The following is a 25,682-nucleotide window of genomic DNA, read 5'->3' as shown; positions in this document are numbered from 1 at the left end:
AATTAGAAATATCCAAATGTTATATACAAGTAATATTTGCTAAGACCATATAAACAGGCCTTGCAACAGATTGACTTAAAGGGTAGGAAGAGGAAGATATTTCTTAACACTTAGAAAAAATGATTGGCTCCTGCAAACAGGAACATAGACAGTAGAAACAGAGAATGAAAGAACATTACTTCCAGGAAGTTTTGCATTATCTCATGAGTTTAGAATGCACCAAATGTTATCATGGCACAGAGAAGCTTTTGCTAAAATTGTTTTGGGCAATTATGCATGATTTCTCCAAGTTATTATGAAATTCTTTCTTTCCTAGCCCAGAGACAATTATATTACTTGACCATGAGGATGCTATGATATGAATATTGACTGCATTTTTCTGATGGAAACAATGTTGCTTTATAATTTTTGTATTAGTTTATGGGCTACAGGATCCATGCTGCATTTGGTTACTTCTATGTGCTGATTATCTGTTACTGAGCTAGCCTAGATTCTAATTTATTACACAATACTTTTATTTTGTAAAATGAACCAAATAGGATATCTCACAATGATATCCTTCTCCTTAGACAGGAGACAGTATTTTGTTATGACAAGTAGTTTTCTTAGATCAAAACCACCAAAAGTTCAAAAATACTATATGTTCAAACCACAATAAAGATTTTTATTAACCCTGAATAGAGAACCAATAAAATCTGTCAGCATGTCTGATAATTAAGGCTTTAAAAAAAAAAGCAAAGCTGATGTTCTTCAAGATGAGTTTGGAGCCTAGGAGATGATCTTGCTTGGAGAAGACAAAATGAATAAGCAACAGAGCTTCTGAAAATGTCAGAGCTCGATCCTGTGTCCCCTGGGGCCCCTCTCAGACTCAGCAAAATAATTGTTCCAAAAAGTGCCTGCTGTAGATGTGTATCTAAAATCGTAAGCTTGAGAATGAAACTAGTTGGAGGCTCATTATCTGGCACAGAAAGGAGGGCTAGATAACTCAGTAGAAGCTGTCCTTTCACCCGCGGAGATGTATCTTTACAGCCTGGCTCAAGCAGAAAGTGAAAATAAGTTTGATGATTGCCTTCTCTTCCCCAAAATCAATCTCCTTACTGACTCTGCCTCTGCTTGGAAAAGGCCAAAGCCTGAGCCAGTATCATGCAAAAACCTAACACAAAAAATATTTACACAGAGAGGATGAGAATCATTATATTCATAGAACATTAATAATAATCATAAATAATACTAATGCATAGGAACAGAAAATAAATATTGTTCTCCCCCATAACCTTCAATGTTATTAAATCCAATTAAATAAACAACTAACAAACACTTTATCTGCACTATTTTTGTGAGAAACTGAATTATATTTTTTTAAAAAAACATGTATAACAGAAGAATAATATGACTCATCATAAGAACAGAGCTGAGTTGAAGAGGATGTTCTGAGATGTTAAGCTGTTCCCTTCCTAGGGCTTACCCAGCATACATGCGGTGGCATTAATGGAACTGGAGCACTGAATGGGTGACTGACTTTACAGCCAAGGGAACCGCTCCCAGTGTGGGCAGGGGCCCCTGCACTGTACTTCAGCACACAAGGAGCCTCTCGGAAATGCAAAAACAGCCCATCTGAGACGAATAGTATCCTGACTAGATCTATAGTCATTAGTTCACAAACATGACTGAGCTGCACAATCAAGGAGGGAGCTGTTTAAAGACAAAGATCCTCAGTCTCCACCTCAGTTCTTCCGAATCAGCATTTTTGAGTATGAGGCCCATGAAATGCATATTGTGCTAAGGAGAACCACTCTCCTAGGTAGCTGTGGGTCCTTCAGCATCTTCTGGAAAAGACCTAGGAAAGGCCAGCTGAGTTGACTCCCCGACCCCAAGGAGAGCAGTGGAGAGAAGAGTCTGGCAGTTTGCATTATCTCTAGGAACAATCTTCAGGGTCTTCTGGGACAACACTCTACCCCAGACTGTCAGCTCACAGCACTGGGCTGGACCCTAGTGGGTCGCAATGATACAGCTCCTTGAACAATTCTAAGAAGTGAGTATTTTGAAGATTAAATGTGGGGTTTCTATGCCATGCCCTGTCTAAAGCCCCACATGTTGCCAAAGTTTAGTGAATGGCACTGAGAGAACCCACAGTAAACTAAGTACACTCGATTGAGCAAGGAAAACCAGACCTCACAGAAAAGCAGCTCCTGAGACATTAAAGCTGTAGATAATGTTTCTCTGTGCTCTGTGAGAGAGGTCCACTGTACTCAGCTGAACTCACTGAGGGTGAGTGAACAAATAACTCACTTTATGATACCTTGTATCACTGAGGATAACTGTTTTTAGAAGGTTGTGGATTGTTGATTTGCCCCATTTCCCATAGAAAGAGACTTGTAACAAGAATATCCATATCCCAAAGAAAAGTTGAGGAGAGAACTAGTGGGCAGAGTGTTTGGAGATCTTCAAAGTGGTGAATACAGAACCAATCATTGCTCACTAAGCACCAGCCAAAGCCAGAAACCCTGCCTCATCTACATTTCAACCCTTAGCTATTCCACATGCTGTAAGTGGGCACTGGCTTCAAGCTGAATTAGATCACTGTACCCAAGCTGGTGGCATGGTCAAGGCTCATCTCTGGACTGCTCAATGCATTAAAATATAAGTTGGATAAAAAAAAGAACATATGTCTGATTTTTAGGTGATAAGGAAAGGATACCAGAGGTAACTAGTTTACTTTCAGAATTCAATAAGATCAGAGTGGCTTGGAATGTTGAGCCAAATATAACAAGATACATTTAACATGTTAAAAAGATGGTCCTGCATATATAGAAAAATAACGTCACATGAAGGGATTGAGAAGTACAGATGCGTAGTACAAAATAGTCATCAGGATATAAAGTACAGAACATGAAACATAGTAAGTAATATTGTAATAACTATGTATGATGCCAGCTGGGGGCTGGAAATATCAAGGGGAACACTTTATAAAGTATATAATTATTTAACCACTATGCTGTGCACCTGAAACTAATATAACATAAGATTGAATATAAAGGAAATCCTGCCGTTTGTGACAACATAGATGAACCTAGGGGACATTATGCTAAGCAAAATAAGCCAGACACAAGGACAAATACTACATGATATTACTTTATGAGGAATCTAAAATAGTCAAATGCATAGAAGCAGAGACTAGAATGGTAGTTTCCAGGGGAAGTTGTCATGGAAGGGGTTAATAGGGAGCTATTAGCCAAGGGGTACAAAGTTTTAGTGATGCAAGACCTAGAAACTATATAGCTTATTGCCTATCATTAACATCACTGTATTGTTATACTTAAATATTTGCTAAGGGGTTCTATCTTATGTTATCGTCCTCATCATTAGTAAAATGGGCAGTAGGAAACTTTTGGAGGTAAAGGATATATTTACACAATAGGTTGTGATCTCATGGGTATACACGTAACTCCAAACTCAAGGTGTATATATTAAATGTGTATAGCTTTTGTTATATCAATTATACCTAAAGTGGTTTAAAGGTATATTATAAATCATTTTAAATACTGATTACATGCTGAATTGATTCTATTGTGGATATATTGGTTTAAATTAGAAACGTTATTAAAATTTTTAAAACATTTTTTTAAATAACGTCATCACAGTAGACCTCAGAGGTTTGGATTAGTAGCAGCACCTAAGTGATCACAAGGAAAGTTTACATTGTTGACCTCAACAATGTCCACCTTAAGTCAAGAGTTTGATGCGGGCAACCACAAATTCAAATGTGATCTCAAGACTAATAATGTGGTATTTCCTCCTTAGAAAACGACAGCAGAAAATTCCTGCAGCTTTGGTCACGAATAGGAACAGCACAGCCGGGCATCCTCAGCCTCAGCATGGATGTCGGTGCGTGGAAGCAAGAGCAGTGATGGTTGTCATATTTGATATCAGAGTAGCATCAAGAAATACTGCAACTAAGAAATGGAACAGAACACAGGAGGGTGTTAAATGTATATGGAAATCGAGAGGACTGCGAGGAAGTGAGACCCTCCTTTGAAGTCTCCGGGAATTCTCTGGACAAAAGTAGAGGGGCACTGAAAGACAGTCCCTGAGCATCGTGGCCTCCTGAGGTGCTGTGGTGATAACCAGTCTGGCTCCGGGGCGCACAAGGAAAGGACAATGTCTTATCCCAAATCAGGTCAAAGAATTACACTGTAATGGAAGTTTATGTAGGTTGGTTGTTTCATGTCACAGTAGCTTTCCCATCCCCTTTTCAGTTCAGCTCCCTGCCTTCACCCTAATAACACACATCTGATAAGAAGCCGTGTGGTTAATACAGAGAGAGAAGAGGAGGGAGTGGGAGCCTGTCAACAGAGCATCTTCCCAGTGTGAGAGTGAGTTCAGTGATCTTGTGGGGATTTCAAGGACTCTCATATGTACTAGCAAATTGGAAGTGACCTTGACATCCCTTGGTACCAGAGCTACATTAAAGAGCTATGAAATCTATCCCAGCACCTTCCATGAAAAGAACAGGCCTATAGAATAAATCCAATGAAGAAAGAAGCCTATAGTAAATTAAAAAACCTGTTCAAAAATGGAAAATCCAGCTGACCAACTTATTTTAATTTCCTCAACAGGCTGTGCTCTTTCTGGCCTTGCAGGCTACCACGCACACTGCTTCCTCCTTTCCCCTGAGATCAGCCATCACGATCCAAGGAAAGATTTCTGTGTCTTCCTAACCAGATCTTGCAACACCGTTAGTCAGTGTTTAATACCTTGATCACGTTGCTCCCCTGGGCTCCTCGTGCCCCTTCTGCCCTAGCATTGATCCCCCTTCATCAGTTATCTGTTAATATGTCTTTATCTCCCACCGGTCTATAGGCTCTCTGAGCGCCCTGAACGCAGGGACTGCGGCTGTTGCTGTTGATAATTACTTCCTAGCACTTGACCCACAGTCGGGGCTGAGGAAATACTTCACAAATGAATCAGATAATTGATTTTTTTTTCTTTTCACACTCTAGGTTACAAAGACATAGCCTTTATGGGGGGGGGGGGACTAGAAAGCGGCACATTTCTGTTAATTTAGAGGAGCGCTTGGAGAAGAAATTGCAACATCATCTACAACTTTTTCAACCTCTATTCACTTACATTGTGTACTAATTTCTCCACAATGTATTATTTTAAAGAGTCAGCTGTTGCCTTTGAACAGATATATTGGCTCTACCTGTATTAATTTAACCCCCATTTCTCTTATTTACTTAAAAACAAAAAAAATCATTTTTGGCAAGAAATTAAAAACAAGTAATTTCTAACCATTGCCAGTTACCAGTCACAATTAATAGATAAAGGTCGTACAAAGTCACCAACAAAATATTTGATGCTTGTATCCAGTTTAGTACCATTTGTCTTCTATATCTCTGTAAAATAGCCCTTCTAAAATTGGCTTGCCCTTCTTACATATAATGCTTTACTGGAAATTTCAGGAAAAAGGGAAGACATTAACATTTAAGTTATGAGGAAAAGATTTTTTTATTCTAATTATCACTTTTCTACTCAGAAGCAGCCCTGAGTAATACATTCATTATAAACCAGCAGCACTAGTTTCCCTTAGTCACTTTATAACAATGACAGAATCATTCGTTAAAATCAGACTTCCACTTTAATATCAGGGGAGACATCAACAGTCGTTTCTATATTAAACATAACAGTTATTCATACAGTCTGGGAACTGTAGAAAGCATTTTAAATGGATTTAAGGTGATGGATGCAGGATTGTCTGAACATTTGCTTAATAGAAAGTATGATTAGCTACCAAATTATACTTTGGAAAGGCAATCATTTCTTCACTGCAATGCAGTAGTACAGTTTCTAGACTACAAAAAAATGTTGTGCATAAAAAGTGTTTTACAGTACTTTTTATAGTTCTACAGAGTACCACATTACTACTTGTCAACTGGCAACTGCATCATAACTCAACCTGCTGCAACTATAAAATTGTATCTTAAGTTGATTAAACAAAAGACACCACAAGTATATGCATTGTACACGTGCATGCAGCAACACCAGGGAAGAAAATAATGAAATATTTAGCACCCAAGCAAAATAGGGTCTAAACAATGAGAAGAGAGCAGAACATCCAATTGGAAACCAAATAGATTCTGCCTTTAATTTTCTATTCCACTGGATGTGGGTTTTCTGAGAATATTTGCCTATAGAAAAAAAGCAATGAATTTATTGCACAGAGGTGATTATATTTTCATCATCTGATATAGCAAAGGCTGAGTGAGGGGCTGAGGGAGAGAGAAATACTCTCCTAAAAATGCTTCCCTATTTCAGATCATGGTGTTCATAGAACATAATAAGATGTATCTGTGCTATTTCTTAGGGTCCACAGTGCCTGGACTTTAGGGTGTGGTTGCCCCAGATCCTACTGGTCTGGCCTGAGGGGTTCTTCTGACCCAGGGTTGAAGGGTCACTCACTGTCTCTACGCATGAGTTACCCATTTATGGCACATTGATTGGGAAGCTCTGCCTTAGGAAATACTGGGATTCATAGAGGATCCCAATGCTGTTCATAGTTTTAAATTACAGATCAAGGAGAATGTCCCCAGATCCAAAAGATAGCAAATATTTTGGGATGACTGATATGATTATATAAAGTCTGAAATGCCAGGGGGCAGGGAAGCTTAATAGTTCCAAGGGAGAGTTTTGCCATAAAGATGCCTTAGTTCAAAGCACAATTCCATCACTTACTTGCCGTATAAAAATGAGGGAGTTATCTGACTTCTCTGCACTTTGGGTTCCTAGCCTGTACCATAGGGATGGTAATAGTACCTATCTCATAGGGCTACTGTAAGGATTGGATGAGAAGAGTATTCAACAGATAATAGCTTTAACTTTAACATGTAAGAATACAATAGAATTAAAATGTTTTTATTATAAAATGATCAATAATCATAGAAAGGATACAATAAAATGCAAAAGTTATTTTTCCCTCAACCTATTGAGAATGAGTTGCCATCCTGATGTCCTATTAAACTGAATACTTTAGTACATTATTTAGAGTATTTTAAACACTTAAAGACTATTTTACTGTATTTTCTTGAAAATAAAGAGATTCTTCTTTAAAACCATAATACAGCCATCAAAATCAGAAAGGTGACAAGGATATACTGCTGCCGTCTAATCCTCAGACCTCACTCAGGGGTCAGCATTTGTCCCAATAATGTTCTTTACAGCAAAAGCATTTATTTCAGAATCACATGTGCACTTGTCTTTAGTTCTCTTTTGATCTGGAAGAGACCCTCGGTCTTCTCCCGACTTTCATGGCCTTGACAATTTTGAATATTATGGTCCAATTATTTTGTAAAATGTTCCTCAATTTGGCTTGGTCTGACATTCCTCAAAATTAGAGTTCAGGTTATGAATCTTTGGCAGGAATATCACAGAACTGATACTGTGTTCTCATTGCACCCTATAAGTTTTGATTTGTTTTATTAGTAGTATTGCTAACTTTATTTTATTAGGTGGTGTCTACCAGGATTCTCCACTAAAAAGTTACTCTTTTTTCCCCTTTTAGTTAATAAGTATTTGATAGGGGGGGGGCCTTACTATAAAACTATATAAATATCCCATCTGTAATTAAACTTTCAATTCATTCATTTACACACACACACACACACACACACACAATCAATAGTTTGTTGTTAGTGTATAGAAATGCAACAGACTTTACATACTGATTTTTGTATCTTGCAACATTACTAAATTAGTTCTGACAGTTTTCTGGTGGAGTCTTTAGGAGGTTTTTACATATAATATCATGTCATCCACAAATACTGAAAGTTTTACTTCTTACTTTCCAGTTTGGACACCTTTTATTTATTTTCCTTGCCTACTTGCTCTGGGTAGAACTTCTAATACAAAGTTTACTGAAAGTGGTGAGGTGAGAGTGGGCATCTTGGTCTCATTCCTGATCTCAGAGGAAAACCTTCCAGCTTTCACCATTGAGTATGATGTTAGCTGTTAACTTGTTAGAAGAGTTATTCTTGTTTCTTTATTCTTCAAGCTATTACATGCTTTTCTACTTTACCTGATATTCCAAAACTCTTTGCTCCTTAAAATGTTTTTTGTATTTTTTTAAATTTTTATTGTTATTCAATTACAGTTGTCTGCCTTTTCTCCACATCCCTCCACCTCACCCCAGCTGAACCCACCTCCACCCTCCCCCTTGATTTTGTCCATGTGTCCTTTATAGTAGTTCCTGTAATCCCCTCTCCCCACTGTCCCTTAATTTGTATACATCTACAAATATGACTCTTAACTACTCCATCACATAGATTTTTGTTGTTTACCTGGATATTTCCTTTATGATTCTCAAATCAAAAATTCCATATTATACTTAATTATAATTTTTCCTGAATATTTATAATGTGTGCCAACCATTGTGCTAAAAACTGGTTACATGGTAGTTAATCTCTAAAGCAACCTATAAAAAATGTTATTTTTACAAAAGAGAGATAAAGGTTGTGAGATTTACAGTACAAACAAATGTCGACAAAAAGACCCAGATTGCGAAAATGGAAAAACCACAGAGCTAGAAAAATCAAGACCTACTTCGAGGTAGTATGTTCTCATTAGGCCAAAAGAAAAAAAAAATCAAGTAAATGGGCAGCAAACATGGGACAGGCCCACTGTGAATTTTGATAGTTTAAGGAGAGAATCCTCAAAAGAGGAAAATGTTTATCCATAATGTTTAGGTTTATTTGAGCTGGATTCACTCTTGAGAAAAAAACAAAGAAATGTGTGTTTTAGGTGCTACGCTAAACAAAGTGGCGAAACTGCTTTCCAATTTTGACAGCAAATAGTCCCAGATAAGGGTGTTAGCTAAGAGGCAGAATAAGGACATAAGAAAAGGTTTAGCTCTGGAAGAAAAAAGAGGAATATTGAGTAGATTGGCTTTCACACCTTTCTGGATGGCCAGACAAGACAGTGTTTGTTGCAAAACCAGCAAACCTGGAAATGCAAACCTTTCCAAGCCTCCCTAGGGTGAAGCGGCTCTATGCCCTGTGTGCCAAGCTGCTGTCAATCACAGTTAAGTGACCATCAAGACTCAACTTTGCTTCACAAGTCCCAGAAAACTTCACTGGAATTTTAAATAATATGCAACACAAAATATAAAACTGTAAGTAAGGATACAATTTATGAAACACTTCCAATGTTTTCAAAATATTTTATTTAATTCTTGCAAAAAAGGAGTACTTTTGCTTATTTTCTTAGAAAATAAGTTTGTATTTTTACTGATTTTAATAAATATATATTTATCAACATATAGTACTTAATATATATTAATGCACCATAACAATATATTAAAATATATATCAACATAATATTTATAAGAGGCCTGGGGGTCATAAAAATGTTTACAATTGCCTTATTAGTCATGAGAGAAAAGATTCAATGTCTATATAGATAATCATAGCACTTTAGACCATGATTTTATCTATCTTTGTGACACTTATTAAAGTTTAATGTTAATGTTTGTTTATATAACAAACCTATTTAATGCTTTGCTTATACTCCATGGTTTCCCCTCATACCCCACAACTACCCAGAAGTTTAACTTAAAATAATAAACTTTACATAAGCATATGGCCCTATGACATACCAATAAAAAGAATGTTACGCCATCAATGGCTTTCTTACTAATTTTTGAAGCTTTGGCTTATAAGAAAAATCTTCTTAACACTGTATCAAACATAGGCATTAATATTATCTTTGTAAAACCAAGAATCATTTAGACAATTGATCAAATTCATAGAAAAACTTCAACAACCATCATCCCTCGGATAAAAAAAGTCATTTAAGCACCTAATCACACATGAAGCTCTCTCAGTGCAGAGAAAATTAATTGCAGAGCCCTGAGCTCCGACCTGTAGTCATTTCACAACCCGAAACAGACAATGGAATGGAGCCAGGCCTACATAGGTCATGTGATCAACAAAAAAGTAACAGTCGTTTTCAGGCTGTTTAGACATTCCCATGTGGTGATTTCCCGGAAAAAAATTATTTAAGATAAGTATCCATAAGTCCATTAGGTATTCCCTCCCTTTCTTGTTCAAGAATGAAATAACGCAACCCCATGTCACACGAAAGGTCTCTTTTCAGTGTAATCATGTGATACCACAGACAAAGGCAACTTGAATTTCTCTAGTACGGACATTTCTCAGTAGTAGGTGTGGCACCATAAGCAGTGACGCACAATCTTTCATAGATTTCCTCCACAATCATCCACCCCCGCCCCCAGTAGCCCCTTCGTGGAACTGATGACTACTGCAATTAATTCATGGAGTTCTCGCCTGAATGCATGTTTAGTGTCTGTCTCCCTCCTAGACCACAGACTCCATGATCCCCACTGCCCACTTGCAAAGTCTAGCATGTGGTAGTTTTTCTGTAAATGTTTCTGAAAAGAAGGAAGGGGAGAAGATAGAACGGAAAGAGGAGAACTGTGGCCGTAAAACATTAACTAGAATTAACAGAAGAAACTCTCTAACGTATTTCGCGAACACTAAGTAGTTAATCAAACACATAAGAATTTGAAAACCTCTGTTGGCAAACTTATTCACCTCAAACCTTAACTACTGGTACACCTACATTTCCTGAGAAAGAATCTAAAACATCGAAATCCTCAGCCCGTTATAGATCTTGAGAAGACCCAGACATTCCTTTTCTGCTCTATGACGGTAAAGCTGCATCCTTTCCCTGGTGCAGCTCTGCTCCCTGGTTCTTGGGCTGTGGCCTTACTCCCCACTTTCTGGGAAGACTTCGCTAAGTTAAAATGACTGCACGAATAAAATAATCTCCACTGCCATAACAAAGGCCATCTTGTCAGCAGTTGCCTTTATGGCTATTTATTCACTGATAACTTATTTCTTATCCAGGGTTGCATCTTGACCCATTGAGGGGCCCACTCATCTCAGCTCCTCAGGGTCTAGGTATCCCTTACACCAGTGCTGTTCAAAATGTGGTCGCTGAGCCAGCAGCAGCACGAATCTTTACTCCCAGTCTCTTGAAGCAGAGTATCTGACACTGGAGCCTGGGCACTTGTGTCTTAACAAATTCTTCAGCTGATTCCTGTGTATGCTGAACCTTGAGAAGCACAGCCCTACACACCGCTGCTTTACTAATCTATGGCATGGACAGCAGTTCTTCGTACTTCTTAGGTACAGTTTGCATTTGGAAAGTGTGAAACAGCTGGCCTAGGTACTCCAGTGCCATCACTCCCTGTGCCCCATCCTCACCATCCTCCAAGTGGACGTGGTGATTGAGAGCACGCATCCCAGACTTGGGTTGCGAGGGTTGGAGTCCCAGCTCTACCATTCAGTAGCCATGTGACCTCAGGTAATGTATTTAACATCGTTTCCTCAGTTTTGTCACTATTAAAAACAGTATCCATCTCACACAGTTGTGGAAAGGATTGAATAAGTTTATATTCAAGAGTTTAGAAAATATGTGGCATATAATAAGATCTGTATCTGTGTCTTACATAAAGTAGATTAAACTCATGCAGTCCTCTTTTTCTGTCCAGGGAGTGTGATTATTTCACCTATCATCTTTTCTCTAGAAAATAAATCCATGCTGAATTCCCCATGCAGGCTAAATCTTGGTCTCCATAATGGAGATAAGGGTTAGCCTCTTTGAAAGTATTTTCCTGGTTCGAAATGTGATACAGAACTATAAGGGAAAAATTACACCGATGTATCTCTTTTCATTGAGGAAATATCTTCCTTACCAAATCACTTGCAAACACTCTTATCTGCCTTGCAGTGTTGATACACATGGACGGAATTGGCTTTCCTAGGCATCCTCTTGTGAGAGCAGAATATGTTAAATTAAATTGGCAGGTGGCTTCCAAAGAGGAAAGATAAAAGAACCACTAGCTGGTTGATTACATTTTCAATGGAATACAAATATGGATAAGATCCCATTATAATGAACTCCACTGGCCTTGTGATTGGCTTTTACTTTAATTAAATTTTGTTATTGTGAATACATAGCTAGAAATCATATCCCTAATCACAGGAGCTAGAGCTGACATCCTGCTGATGGGTGGCCACTCGGATGAATTAACAAGTGAACAGGAATGTTTTAAACCCAACTGGGAAGAAGAAATGTATAATGAGCTCACTGCCCTGTACATTTTTCTTCTCTCGTTACTGTTGGAACCCGGTTTAGCCTGAGAAGGTGTTCTACGTACTCTACGGATGGATGTGTAGATATGCCTGATTTGCTTGGCTCTTAGTTTTTATTTTTTGAGTAATCAGGAGACCTACAGTCACAAAGCAACAGAAAGAAAATTTAATATTGTTACTTTAATCTTGTCAACATAAAACATTTATTAGAAACCTTAACTCTTTGGTTTCACTTTTGTTTCACTTCCCTTCTTTCAATGACAGCACTATATCTGGACATGACTGGTAAACAGCCATGAAATTTACTGAATAGGATTATTGTTTTAGAGAATTATTTGCAACAAGAGTAAGACTCTGGGGATTGAGCCACAAGGCACTACGAAGAAAGTTCTTGGTCCTTTGGAATGCTTATTTATGGTGAAATGTTTATGCCTGAAAGATTGACTAAATCTATGATATCCAAATCTGTATCTTGAATCTCCTATTTAGGTTTATTATTTCATGTATTCAATATATTGTAAAGCAATATAGTTAACATCAGATATTTGCATATATATATAACATATACACATACACACACACACTATATCATATTTATGTTAGCTTGACCCAGTGATAGGTTATCTTGAGTTTTACATTTCATTGATATTATACTGTTAAAATAAAATAGGTAAGTAAAATGTTTTATGTTCATTCCATTTCACCTAGATATTTAACTTCTAGGACTAGGTCCTAAGAAAATAATTTATAATGAACATGAGCATTTGCCCTCTCAACAATATTTATGAGTAAAAAGTTAATACAAAATGAATGTTCAGCAATAAGTAATGATTAGGGTCAATAATAAACACATAATAAATATTCACAATAATTAAAAATTATGTTTATAAATACCTTGAACTGACATGTTAGGCAAATTATGCTGTAAATATAAGGAAAAACTAGAACCCAAAAAGTAAAACTATAAAAAAGACATGTATGAAAAAGATAAAGATGAGGTTAAAAATGGTATGATGATAGCTTTTTTTGTATTTGAAACTTCACTTAGCTTTTATGATCAAGGAAAAGGTTTTATTTCAGTATAACCCAAATATGAAGGCAGTTTTTGTTTGACCCAGAATCTTACTAACTTAAATACCACTTGAAATGATTGAATTAATAAGGCTTAAATATTTTAATAGAAATTTTCATTATACTAAGTGAAATTTTGTCTTACGAGGATTTGGCTTAAGATGTTTTTAAATGACAAGTATATGTTTGTACAATTTTTTACAGTGGTATTATACTATGTTACATCACATAGAATAAACAGCCTACAGATTATGAGCTATGTTACAAGATGTATTAATATATTGTGTTGAATTTTAATAATCATTGAGTGTCATAGAAAAAAATCAGTTGATTCAGATGAGATTATAAGAATGTAGTTTAGATCTACCTGACGAGACATTTACACCAAGTCACAAAAATATTCTCATCTAGTATATGTTTTGATTTCCTGAATGGTTTTTCATTAAAATTATTATATTTCTTAAAATACAGGCCACAGTGAAATTCTCTTTTTACAAGCAATGGTTTAATGAGTTTAATAAGAGAATTTTATTTAGGGTTTGGTTTCCCGTCTGACTGAACTCATCAATTTCCATCTCAATGATATTAACAGATACGAGAATGCTAATAGGACTGTATAGTCTTTCTATTTGCTCTTCCCTGATGACTGGGTTTTATTTTAATGTAAGTATGGCAAATGGAATTAACAAAATTGGGCAATTTATTTTCATATAATTTAATTCTGGCAATGCAAGTTTTTCTCATATAAGAGATCGTCATGCTTGGACAGAATCCCTTACAAATGCAAATCTATTTTCTCCAAGTAGGGACACTTCTGAAATTTAAATGAATGGCACCCATCCTATAGTAAGTTTCTCCAAAACTTTTTCCCACTTGCACTAACAGGTTCTCCCTATCTTCTGACAAACACTGACTTTTTTTGCCATGCCTGGAGGTTCCTACAATAAGAAATCTTTCTTTGTATTTCATGGAGAAAGAAAGAATTTATATAACATGTGCTTGTAATCAATTTTAAGAATGTACCAGAATTCAATTCCCAGTACGTCCCATTTTTGCTTATCTGGTGATTTGGGGCAAATTGACTCTTCCTCTCTGTGCTTCAATTTCCTCATGGAAAAACGAGATAATAATTCTTGTACCATTGCAATACTAAGTAAAATATATTTAACATGCATTGCATACAGTTGGCACTCAACAGATGGTAGTTATGATTCTGTTTCATCTACCAGGACTTGGAATTCTGTTAATATTCAGTGATTGGGCGAATGATTAGGTAGATGAATAAATACATATAGGAATGGATAACCCAACCTCTAATGTAAAATCAAACAAGTTTTAGGGTGCTGTGCTTCTAGGCCCTTAGACCAGGAAGACACAGTTCCAGGTATTATCATTCCTTCTCAATTTCTTACTACACTCTCACATGAAGAGTCTCTGCTTATGTCTCTTGCATATGGCAAAACAAAGCCTCCCCTCAGAAGGATGTTGGCCAGGATTTAAAAGGGGTCTGAGTGCCGAGAAAGAGAAGACCTTCATTAGAAATGCCACCATATTTAACGACTCTTATTTTTGGACTAGAAGGATACTTTGTTTTCATGCCTTTTGATGTGGATTCTCATATTTCCCCAGTAAGTGGCATTTCAGAGCTGACAGCTCCAGCTGTCCATTCTTCTTCCCTCCTCTTACTCCTGCCCAACAGATGGTGCAAATAGCCTGGCACAGGTTCCCTGGATCGGTGCTGGGGAAAGCCTTGCCAGACTGCTGATGGTTTCTTTGAAGCCATCCATCCTGGCAACCATGGATGGCTGATAGTTTAGCCTTGGCTGACCAAAATGATATAAAAATAAAGTATGGGAGAAATTTCAGAATATGGGGCTTCGTATCTCTGACAGTGCCTGCAATTATTTTCTACTAGTAATACGTTTTCTTATTAATATGATGTGTTTGGGCTATGTCATTCTTTCATTTGAGATTTACAATGGCTGAAATTAAAATAAACCCATTCATGGTGATCAGATGACAGGAAAGAACACTGGGCTGGAGGCTAGTGCACCCAGATTCTGCCCTCACTTCTCCCTTTAAACTTCTGGGGTAATCTCAGCCAAGAAATCGATGTGCTTTGACTTTTAGATTCGGCATCTTTTAAAACAGACGAAAATAGCTTTCTTGCTTATTTCACAAGGTGGTTTTGAGGAACATAAAATAACGAATGTACAGGTGTAGGTAGTGTTATAAAATGTCATGAGTTTACACGTGTTATGAAGACTACCACGCTGACCCTCCACAAGCAGATATCAACTCTTAAGTAAACGTGGGTTTGCACAGGTAAAAGCTCTCACCCCTCTCGATGGCCACAGTGAGACTAGGCCAGGATTACACGGCAGTGGGCACCATGGAACTAGTGACCCTCACCAGCCTGTATTTATTACCAAGGAGCACACCCTAGAACCATATTCATTCCACAGTCCTATAAAATCTGCTTTGATCTTGAATTGATCTAAAAATTTTTTTTAATCCTCACCTGAGAATTTGTTTACTGATGGGGGGGCGGGGGAGGAGAGAGGGAGAAACATGGATCCGTTGCCTCCTTTATGTACCCCGACCAGAGATCAAACCCGCAACCTAGGTATGTGCCCTGGCTGGGAATCGAACCCACAACCTTTTTTGGTGTACAGGGCAACACTCCAAACAACTGAAACACCCAGCCACAACTAACCTAAAAATTCTTGTATAATGTAAACAATCTTAGGAAATTTGACGGTATTAAAAAAAAAAGACATTTTTGAAATTATGATACCATCAAAACAGTCAGTACCATTCCAAATAATTGGCTCTAAATAAATTCTCATAAATATAATATTAAAATCTGCAACCAAACTTAATTTTCCCCCCTATAAGACTAGTTTCCAGAGTCAGAGATTTTAACCAATTCATCTCTGTCCCCTCAACTCTGGCAGAAAGTCAGCCTGCATGGCACAGCTATCGGTCCGATATCCAGCTCAGAAGCGCACTCCACAGGGATTTTCCTACACTAACCAATTTCTAATTGTGCCTGATGATTAGAGAAATAGAACTATTGCAATCACTTCTTTTTTTTTCAATCCTATGTATCTGTATTTCTCAGAAAACATTCTAGAATGTTTTATTTGTGTTCATAAGCCACAGCATCCAAAAATGCATCAAAATATCACTGTTTACCAAAAATAAGTTTCTCAAATTAATTATAAGGCTTTTTCCTTTTCATTAAAAATCTGTTTGTGGGAGGGTAGGGGATACTGATGTCAAATGCCTTATTACCCAGAAACACTATTTTCAATAATTTATTCAAAGTCACTAGATTTTTACCATGTATAGGATATTATTAGCAAAAAAATCTGTTTAAAATTGAAAGCAATAAGTTGTTAGCTTTCCTTTTCTTTCAAAAGAATTTGATTACACATATCAGACTTAGGTTTAGTTTGCGGGGTCAGGTAAAATCAATTCTGCCCACAAATATGCAGAATAAATTTATAGCTTGACTTAATTTAACTATTGTTTTTATGACCAAAGGCAATTTAGGATGTACCTCTTTAAAACATTTAACCTCTCTTGCTAGTTAACAGGGACCTACTGACTTGGGGCGCGAAGATTTAAACTTGAGTTTAAATGCTTATCGGGGACTTCAATTAACCAGCATCAATTTGTTGCTCCTAGATCTAACCTTCAGGAAAAAAAAAAAAAAAAAACCTTAAAAGCAGTTTAGCAAGGACTGTCCGTGCATTGCCTGATGCCCTCTGGGAACACAAAGGCTCAGTCCTGTCACCCTCAGATTAATGGAGCAAGCTGACTGGTTATAAAGAGCACTTCAATTCCCTCTGATATGTTCATCATGGGTTTCTTTGTGGCAGAACTCACTTGCAATAATACATACATGATTTTGTACATAGAATTGGAAAATCTCGGATCTTAATGATGCTCCTTTGCTAGGAGAAGTGCTGAATATTAAAAAAAAAAAAAACCTGAAGGGCAAGCCAATCCTATTCCTGAACTTTTTCAACCTTTGACAACTAAGTAAAAATTTCTATTTTTTCCACAACGTTAAAAATACATAACTGAAATAAAATTAAGGAAATTTAATGAGATGAGAATCACTAGTAAGGTGTTCTTACACTCCTTAAGTATTATAAGATGTGAAATACGCATTGTAAAATGTCCTCAAGAGTTTGCAAACTCTTTGACTTAAAATTAAATCAATGTAAAAACTTGAAATCACTAACACAAGTACTTCTCTTTTTGTTTAGAATTTTCTGTACATGGATATCACACGCAAATCTCTTAAATTATCTTGGTGTAGGAGAAAAGCCACAGGGCTGAACCAATAGGAAAGGGCTTTCACCGGATGCCTCTTGGAATGATCAAAGTATATGATGAACCACACTTAGGCTAAAGCCTAAATCACTGTCTCTGCAGTAATAAGTCATGAGGTTTACACATCGGAATTGAAAGGTTTATCTCTGATGTGGATGGAGAATATCAAAATGAACTATTTAAAATGCTGGTTTTTATATTCAATACTTCATATTTTAGAAATGTCAATCGATTTTTGTTTTAAAATGCAATGTTGTTGATCTGGATGTGCTTCAGTCATAGTTCCAATGAATTTGTAACAGGGCGGCCTTATTTTGCACATTTCATGGGAACGTATGCTCCAGGGATTTCAGTTTTACCTCTAGGATCTTATGAGGTCAATAAATAATACCCCTTTCTTCTCATCTTAGGTTCAGAAACAATTGAAAAATAGCACAGGAGCTAGGCAGATGGAGATTTACGTAAATGACAGCTGTATTATTATTGATAAAGTTTAGAGAAGATGGCTTTAAACCTGCACTTAAAGGACTTCCCAACACTCTATCCCCAATGTAGACAAACTCACATACCCAGTGATAGACAGGACTGCAGGCTTTTCCTGTTCCTGGGAGTTCACCTGAGCACAGGAGAAAGAACAAAAGTAGAGGAAGCTACTCCTTAAAATAGAAAGAGAAGGGCCGAACTGGCTTTCTCCATTCCCTCTCCCCAGTGGCAGTCAGTGGGGAGGAGTGAGTGACATGGCGGCAGGGAAGCCAGTAGTACTGGGCAGCACAGCCCCTCTGCAGGGAAATATAAGGAGGAGAACAATCCTCAGCACCTCCTCAAAGCCGCGTTGAAATAAAAATCAATGAGGGTGTGTGGCTTATAGGTTGAAAGTCTATATTCACCCTCCTTACTTATTAAATATGTTTGTGTCTTCCTGAAAATAGTATGTACAAATAATTTGCTTTCCATTTTTAGAAAATCCCTACCTTTTTTCCCTCGTGTTAGTGTTCTGTAGCTCATGGATAATAAAGACACATAAGCCTATTTTATCTGAAATATTTTCACCCAGGACTAAGAATGGATGTCTGAACATAGATATAGCTTCAAAAAAAACAGCTTCAAGAAAATATTGCATTTGTGCTAGTCATCTTGTGTAGCATGAATAAAAGGGGCATACTCATAAAATACATACCAACAGAAGTGCTTATGAAGTAATCGTTCACCTGAATTATACTGGCTACTTGCTCACTTCATATTGCTTCACGTGTCACAACGTATCGCCAGCCTTGAAGGCAGAGTGCAGTTTTCTACACCCTTTGGGATCTGCTATTTTCTCCCCATTTCACCTGGCCATGCATTTTGATTGTGCCATCATTGTGAATAACTGAACTCACATGAGACTGATAGCACAGGGATATTGGATTTTGACACTTGCAAAACTCTGCAATAGTCACGATTAAATATTTGAGAGAAATGAAAACTAATTTTCAATAACCATTTTGTGATGGGGGAGTCACTCTACTGGAATAGTTTTAGGAAATTCAAAATAAGTTATCTAAGCTCCTTAATTGTGTAAAGGGTATTTTTAAATAATTAAAATTAAATTTTTAATGATTACTAATTAACATCAAATTTTCATTACCCAATCACTATTTAGTCATTGTTCATAGCTACTAATCCTTTCAATTCAAATTGAAGCTGAAACAATGACCTAGACTTGCAGTTTAGCCTGTACATTCTTCAGGGGCAATGACCATATCATAGTCCAAGAAAATGGCTAGAAGGAATAAAATTAATACTAGAATTTTCCTGTTTACTTCCCTTAATATTCCTAAAAGGGTAATGTCATAAAGAACTGTTATCCAACATATACAAAGATCTCTTAAAATTCAACAATAAGAATACAAACAACCCAATTTAGAAATGGGCCAAAACCTTAACAGACACATCTATCACCAAAGAAGATATATAGACAGCAAATAGGTGTTATTGAAAAATGCTCCATGTCATATGGCATCAGAAAAATACAAACTAAAACAGCAGTGAGATAGCAGTGCACACCTGTGAGAATGTGGGAAACCTTGAACACTAACACCACCGATGCCGGCAAAGATGTGGAACAATGTGAACCCCCATTCTTTGCTGGTGGGAATGCAAAAGGGTACGAGCACTTGGGAAGACAATTTGACAGTTTCTTACAAAGTTAAACATACTCTTACTAAATGTAGCAATGGCACTTCTTGGTTTTATCAAGGAGAAGAACACGTATGTCCACAAAAAACCTGGCACGTGGATGGTTATAGTGGCTTTGTTTATAACTGGCAACTCATGGAAGCAACCAAGGTGTTCTTCGCTGGGCAAATGGATAAATAGACTGGTATAGCGAGACAATGGAATATTATCCAGAGCTAAAAACAAATTAGCTCTCAAGCCATGAAAAGACGAGGAAATTTGAATACATATTACTACCTGAAAGGAGCCAATCAGAAAAGGCTACATACTGTTTGATTCCAGCTACATGGCTTTCTTAAAAAGGCAAAACTATAGAGACAATAAAAAGATTAGGGGCTAAGGGAGGAGAGATGAATAGGTAAGCACAGAGGATTTTTAAGGCACTGAAAACACTCTCTCTAACATTACAGTGGTGGACATCTGTCGTTGTACTTAGATTGTACAATTCCAAATGTGAGCCCTAAGGCAAACTACAGACTTTAGGTGATTTGGGTGATTTATTTCTCACAGACCTAGAGGCTGGGAAGTCTGAGGTCAGGGTGCCAGCATGGTGGGGTTCTACAGAGAGGCCTCTTCTGGTGTGCAGATGGCTGTCTTCTTGCTGGGTCCTCAGGTGGCAGACAGCGCAGAGAGAAGCAAGCTGTCTGAGTCTCTTCTTACAAGGGCTCTAATCCCATCATAAGAGCTCCATCCTCAAGACCTAATAACTTCGCAAAGGCCCAACTTGTGGGGCATGAAGGGGATTAGGCTTTCAACATATGAATGGGGGGGGGGGACACAAACATGCGATTCATAATAAGTGGCATTAGAGTTCAGCAATAAGGTGCTCCTGGTGACTGAAGTAAGAGCAGACTTGTCATCATTAACAGAAAGAAACTAGACTATATCCCATGCAAAGACTTTTCATCCTTGGCTTCCCCTCAGTAAGCAGACGGGTTAGAAAGTGAAGCACTGCATGTCTACTCCTCAAACTGCCACAGGTGCCTCACTAGATCTGTCAGGAAAGACACACCTGATTTAGGGCAAGGTGGAGGGACTTGCCAAAGAAGTCAAACAAGATAAAGAGTATGAAAGCCCTCCTTAAGAGAATGGAAAAACAATAAGAGAATAGGAGCTAGAAGAGAAAGAATAGAATTATTACTAATGTCTCTTAAAAAGCATTCTTTAAAGACGACCAAGTAAAGTTGGTAGGAAGCAGCATATTTATAATAGAAAACAATGTTGGATTAGGAGTCAGACAGCTCCTACATCAATATGACCTTGGAAGAGTTCTTTAGTCCTCAAATTTCTCAACCGAAGAATGTAGTAATAACAGTTTTGTGATTATGGTGAAAAAGAAATGCAATTATGAATGTGTAGTGCCTGGGATGTCAAAATGGTACAATAAATACTCCCTGATACTGTTTTTGCCATGTTGTTTTTATCAGTAATATGGGAAAGCATTAGCTCCCATTTCTTAAAATTTAGCAGTGAATTATGCATATTCAACCCTGCTTCCACTGCCAAGACCAATGTAAATGAGAAATAGAGGAGGAAATGGCATACCAGTGAGAGTGGCCTTTAATATAGTAAGGGGTATTTTAACACTAACATTACTTAGAATTGCCTATGCAGTGTGATTTTTTTTAACTAAATGTTAGTTTAAATTTTGTACAGGTGATGGACAGCCTTAGAGTCTGTGCCCAGTGGAACCTCCCAGGCACCACGCCCTGCCCCATGGCTCACTGCTGTTCTTTTTGCATTACAAAAAAAACAAGTTGGAGACCCACAAAATACAAGCCAAAGCTACACAACTCCATTTTCATGTTTCTATTTTTTTAATTTACATTTGTCACATCTTTCCAGAATATTTGCTCCCTCCTAACATCTTTTGATTCAGGTGTCTAATTCTGCTCTGTAGTTTGATTTTCTTCCAAAATTTAAACTAACACAAAATCCATTCTCCTTTACAAGTCCTGATGGGGGAAAAAAAGGTAACAAATCTGATACATTCACTTTGCCAGATTTTTATTATTTCTGTTTCTGCTTCATAGTTAATACTCCTGCTTTGTCTAGTCTTCAGAGGTTCTGTTGACAATTCTTGTAATGTAAAACATTTGCCCAGAATAATGTAATAAGACAGGGGAGAGCCATATTTGTGTCATGTCATATGTTTTTAAAGATTTTATTTTTTTTTTATTTTTAGACAGAGGGGATGAGAGAGAGAGAAACATCAACATGAGAGAGAAACATCAATCAGTTGTCACTTGTATGCGCCCTGACCGGGGACTGAACCTGCAACCCAGGCATGTGCCCTGACCAGGAATCAAACCAGTGACCTTTTGCTTTGCAAAATGATGCCCAACCAGCCGAGCCACACCAGTCAGTGCCTCATGTCATATTTTAAAAGCATTCTCTTTCCCAATTCTTCTCAAAAGGAAAAAATAGCAGTGATAGCTTTCTTCCTGTCAGCTATGGGGGTGGGGGGGTAAACAATGATGGAATTTCTTCTAGACCCTATTTCTCCTTCCTTGTAACTATTGGGAGATATTTCTTTCCATGTATATACTAAGAATCCACTCTTCTACATCAAGTCATATAACTTGCCACTACCCACCAACTCTAGGCAATAAAATGACAGAAATGGAACAAATGGCACATACCTCCTTTCCACCATACCTAGAAGCCTTCCCACTCCCCAGCTGGAGGCCTCCCCTTTGGTGCCACAGAGGAATATTGTGCTAATGAATTATGCACATGGAACATGTCGTTTATACAAGTCAAAAAGAAATCAATTCATAGAGTTGACTGTTCACAGTTTTTACTCTCAAAAATCAACATGGTCTTTTGTGCCCTGATGGTCCTAAATTAATAAACACTATTCTCTTTTTGAGTTAAGGACAAAATGAGTGGTCTCTCCAGGAAAATAATTCTCTTTCATCAAAAAGATTTTACTAAATTTCAACAGCTGTTATTACTTCCCCATTCTTGGCCAATACTGAGAGAAAATCCATGGCAACCACATTCGAGCCACCCAAATAAGGATGTCCCCACAGAAATCCTACAGTGGATTTTATCTCTTTCCAAAACGGCAATTAACTCCATAATTACACTATAAAATAGACCCTACACCATAGGCACAACACATAAAACATATACTAAAATTTAGGACTCAAGATTTAAAAGGCCTGAAACTTTTTTTTTTGCCTCAGCACTCTTTATTTTCTGCAATTATTTTCCTATAAATAACTGCATCCATAAGGGCACCAATTGTTTCTCCTCAGAACAGCATGATAATGCCAACAATTATTTACCTCAAGGCAAAAGGACATATAGTTAATAAAATTAGTTGAGAAAACTTCCTCATAAATAAATATAAGGAGCCTGGGGAGGACCATTAAAATGCTCATTTCACACTCAATGCCCGAGTGTACTAATAATTTGACTAAATGATAAGTGGTTCTGCAATAAAAAAGCAATGTAATAATACACCTTCTAAATGAGCCCATGTTGAAGCCAACTGAAACATTGAGGGTGAAAAGGTTTCTTTATAACTGTTAAAAATCTAAAGTTTGAAGGGATAGGAACCAAAACATTTGACCAGCATCGGGTAAAAGGCAATCTGAGAGGAAACGTGACTTATTCGGAAGATCCCTGGAGACAGACACTGCGGCCGGCAGAGATCTGTGGGCCCAGAAAGCACGTGAATGAGAGGAAAGGAAGCAGTGGAGAGTCCCGCTGATGTGCACAGCGCTGTCCCTCCCAGGGCAGCACTTGGACTCGAATCAGGCAACAGCGATAGAAAATCATTGTTACTAGGTACCCAACTCTCCAGCTGTGTCTGATTATGGATGTAAGAAAGGTATTTGAGGCCCAGACTTGTTAACTAATGTTTTTCATCCCAGGCATCAGATGCTAACTGGTTCATCTAGAACCGCCAGGACCGTCATTTCTTCTCACTTCAATTGGCTAGACTGATTGTTGGAAAACAAACCAGAACCCAACCATCTGTTTCATTTCAGACAAAAAGTGGATAAAGAAAAATAAATAACATGCATTAGAATTAAAATTTTGCTGGGATAATAAAAAATAACAAAATATTAGCAAACCGGATCCAGCAATACATTAAAAAGATCATACACCATGATCAAGTGGGATTTATTTTGGGCATGCAAAGTTGGTACAATATTTGTAAACCAATAAATGTGTTACATTACCTAAACACATTGAAAGACAAAAACCACATGATCATATGAATAGATACAGAAAAGGCATTTAATAAAAGCCAGCACCCATTTATGATAAAAATTCTCAGCAAAGTTGGAATACAGGGATCATACCTCAACATAATAGAGGCTATACAGCCAACATCAGACTCAATGGGCAAAAACTAAAAGTGTTTCCCTTAAAATCAGGAACAATACAGGGATGTCCACTTTCACTACTATTATTCAAGAAGAAGAAATAAAAGGTATTCAGATTGGATAGGAGGAAGTAAAATGGTCATTATTTGCAGATGGCATGATAATAGTGCCTAAAGACTCCATCAAAGAACTACTAGATCTAATAAATGAATTCGGCAAAGCAGCAGGATACAAAAGCAATATTCCTAAATCAGTGGCATTATTATACACCAATAATGAACTATTGGAAAGAGAAACTAAGAACACAATACCATTTACTATAGCAACAAAAATCCTTAGTGTATAAAGACTTTTTAAGTAAGGGGAAAAGGTCTAATTTATACTTTAAAAATGTGTTAGTTGATTCTCTATGGAAGGAGTTAATCAAGAAAGATAGATAAACGAATTATCCCCATCCTCTATGCTCTCTGGGGTTACTAAGCACCAACCTTTTCCAGCTTTGTTGGGCTAACCAGTTCAGGAACTTGGTATGTTTATGATGTTTCTGTCAGTTAAATACATCATAATATATACTTTAACAAAGACAAAAATCTCACATCAGCCAGAAAGTTTCCTCCCAATAGTTAGTATCTTTTTATATCATGTAAAGAGAGTAATCTAAAATAATAGAATTTTACTTAAAGGAATTAATAAAAAAGAAAAATGAAATCATTGTACAGTATCTCTGAAACAATTGTTTTACAATACAGGGGTGGGCAAAAGGAGGTTTACAGTTGCAGTACAATGCAAATAAATAATAAATAATAATACAAAAATAAACTCTGTGTAAACCTACTTTTAGCCATGCCTGTATGATGCTTCCCTCAAATATTATGAAAATTATAAACTGAACCCATGTGCTATTCACTCAGCAGTTCTATTAGTCAGTTTACAACCAGAAATTCTCAGTGCCCGATTCAAAGTATCTTATTTCCTAACCCCTCCACATTGTGACCTCTGATTTCTTTTAAAAGGTGTTGTAAAAAAATTTAATATATAAAACCAACACAAAAAACTTTGTTTTGACAAATAATCATCCAGGAGCACATGTATTCCAACTGCAAAAGCTGCAGATTTACCCATTAGTTTTTCAAAGATGATTGGTTTGAAACATTTCCCCACCCAATATGTCACACTTCCACAGTGCTTTGTAGATACTACAGAAGTGGGAGAGTTGATATATAGGTTACAACTATTGGCTTTAAAACCACACACGGGGCAGAGTTACAGCTCCACTGCATGAGACTATGTGTGTGACCTTGAGGCTCAACGTTATCACAGATAACTGGGATAAAAGTAGTATCTTGTATGTTTGCTGCAAAAACTAAATAATGCTCTGTGTCTGCATATCATAAATAGTGAACATATGTTAGCTATTACAACTGCGATCAATATAAATGAGGTCGTGATATCAGCAAGATGGCAGACTAGAAGTCCTGGCACTCTTCCCGCTGCAGAAATGCCGCATTAACATTCACCCATGGATGAAAATACC

Source organism: Desmodus rotundus, chromosome 6 (genome assembly GCF_022682495.2).
Source record: "Desmodus rotundus isolate HL8 chromosome 6, HLdesRot8A.1, whole genome shotgun sequence".
NCBI lineage: Eukaryota > Metazoa > Chordata > Mammalia > Chiroptera > Phyllostomidae > Desmodus > Desmodus rotundus.
This window is presented reverse-complemented; position numbering follows the sequence as displayed.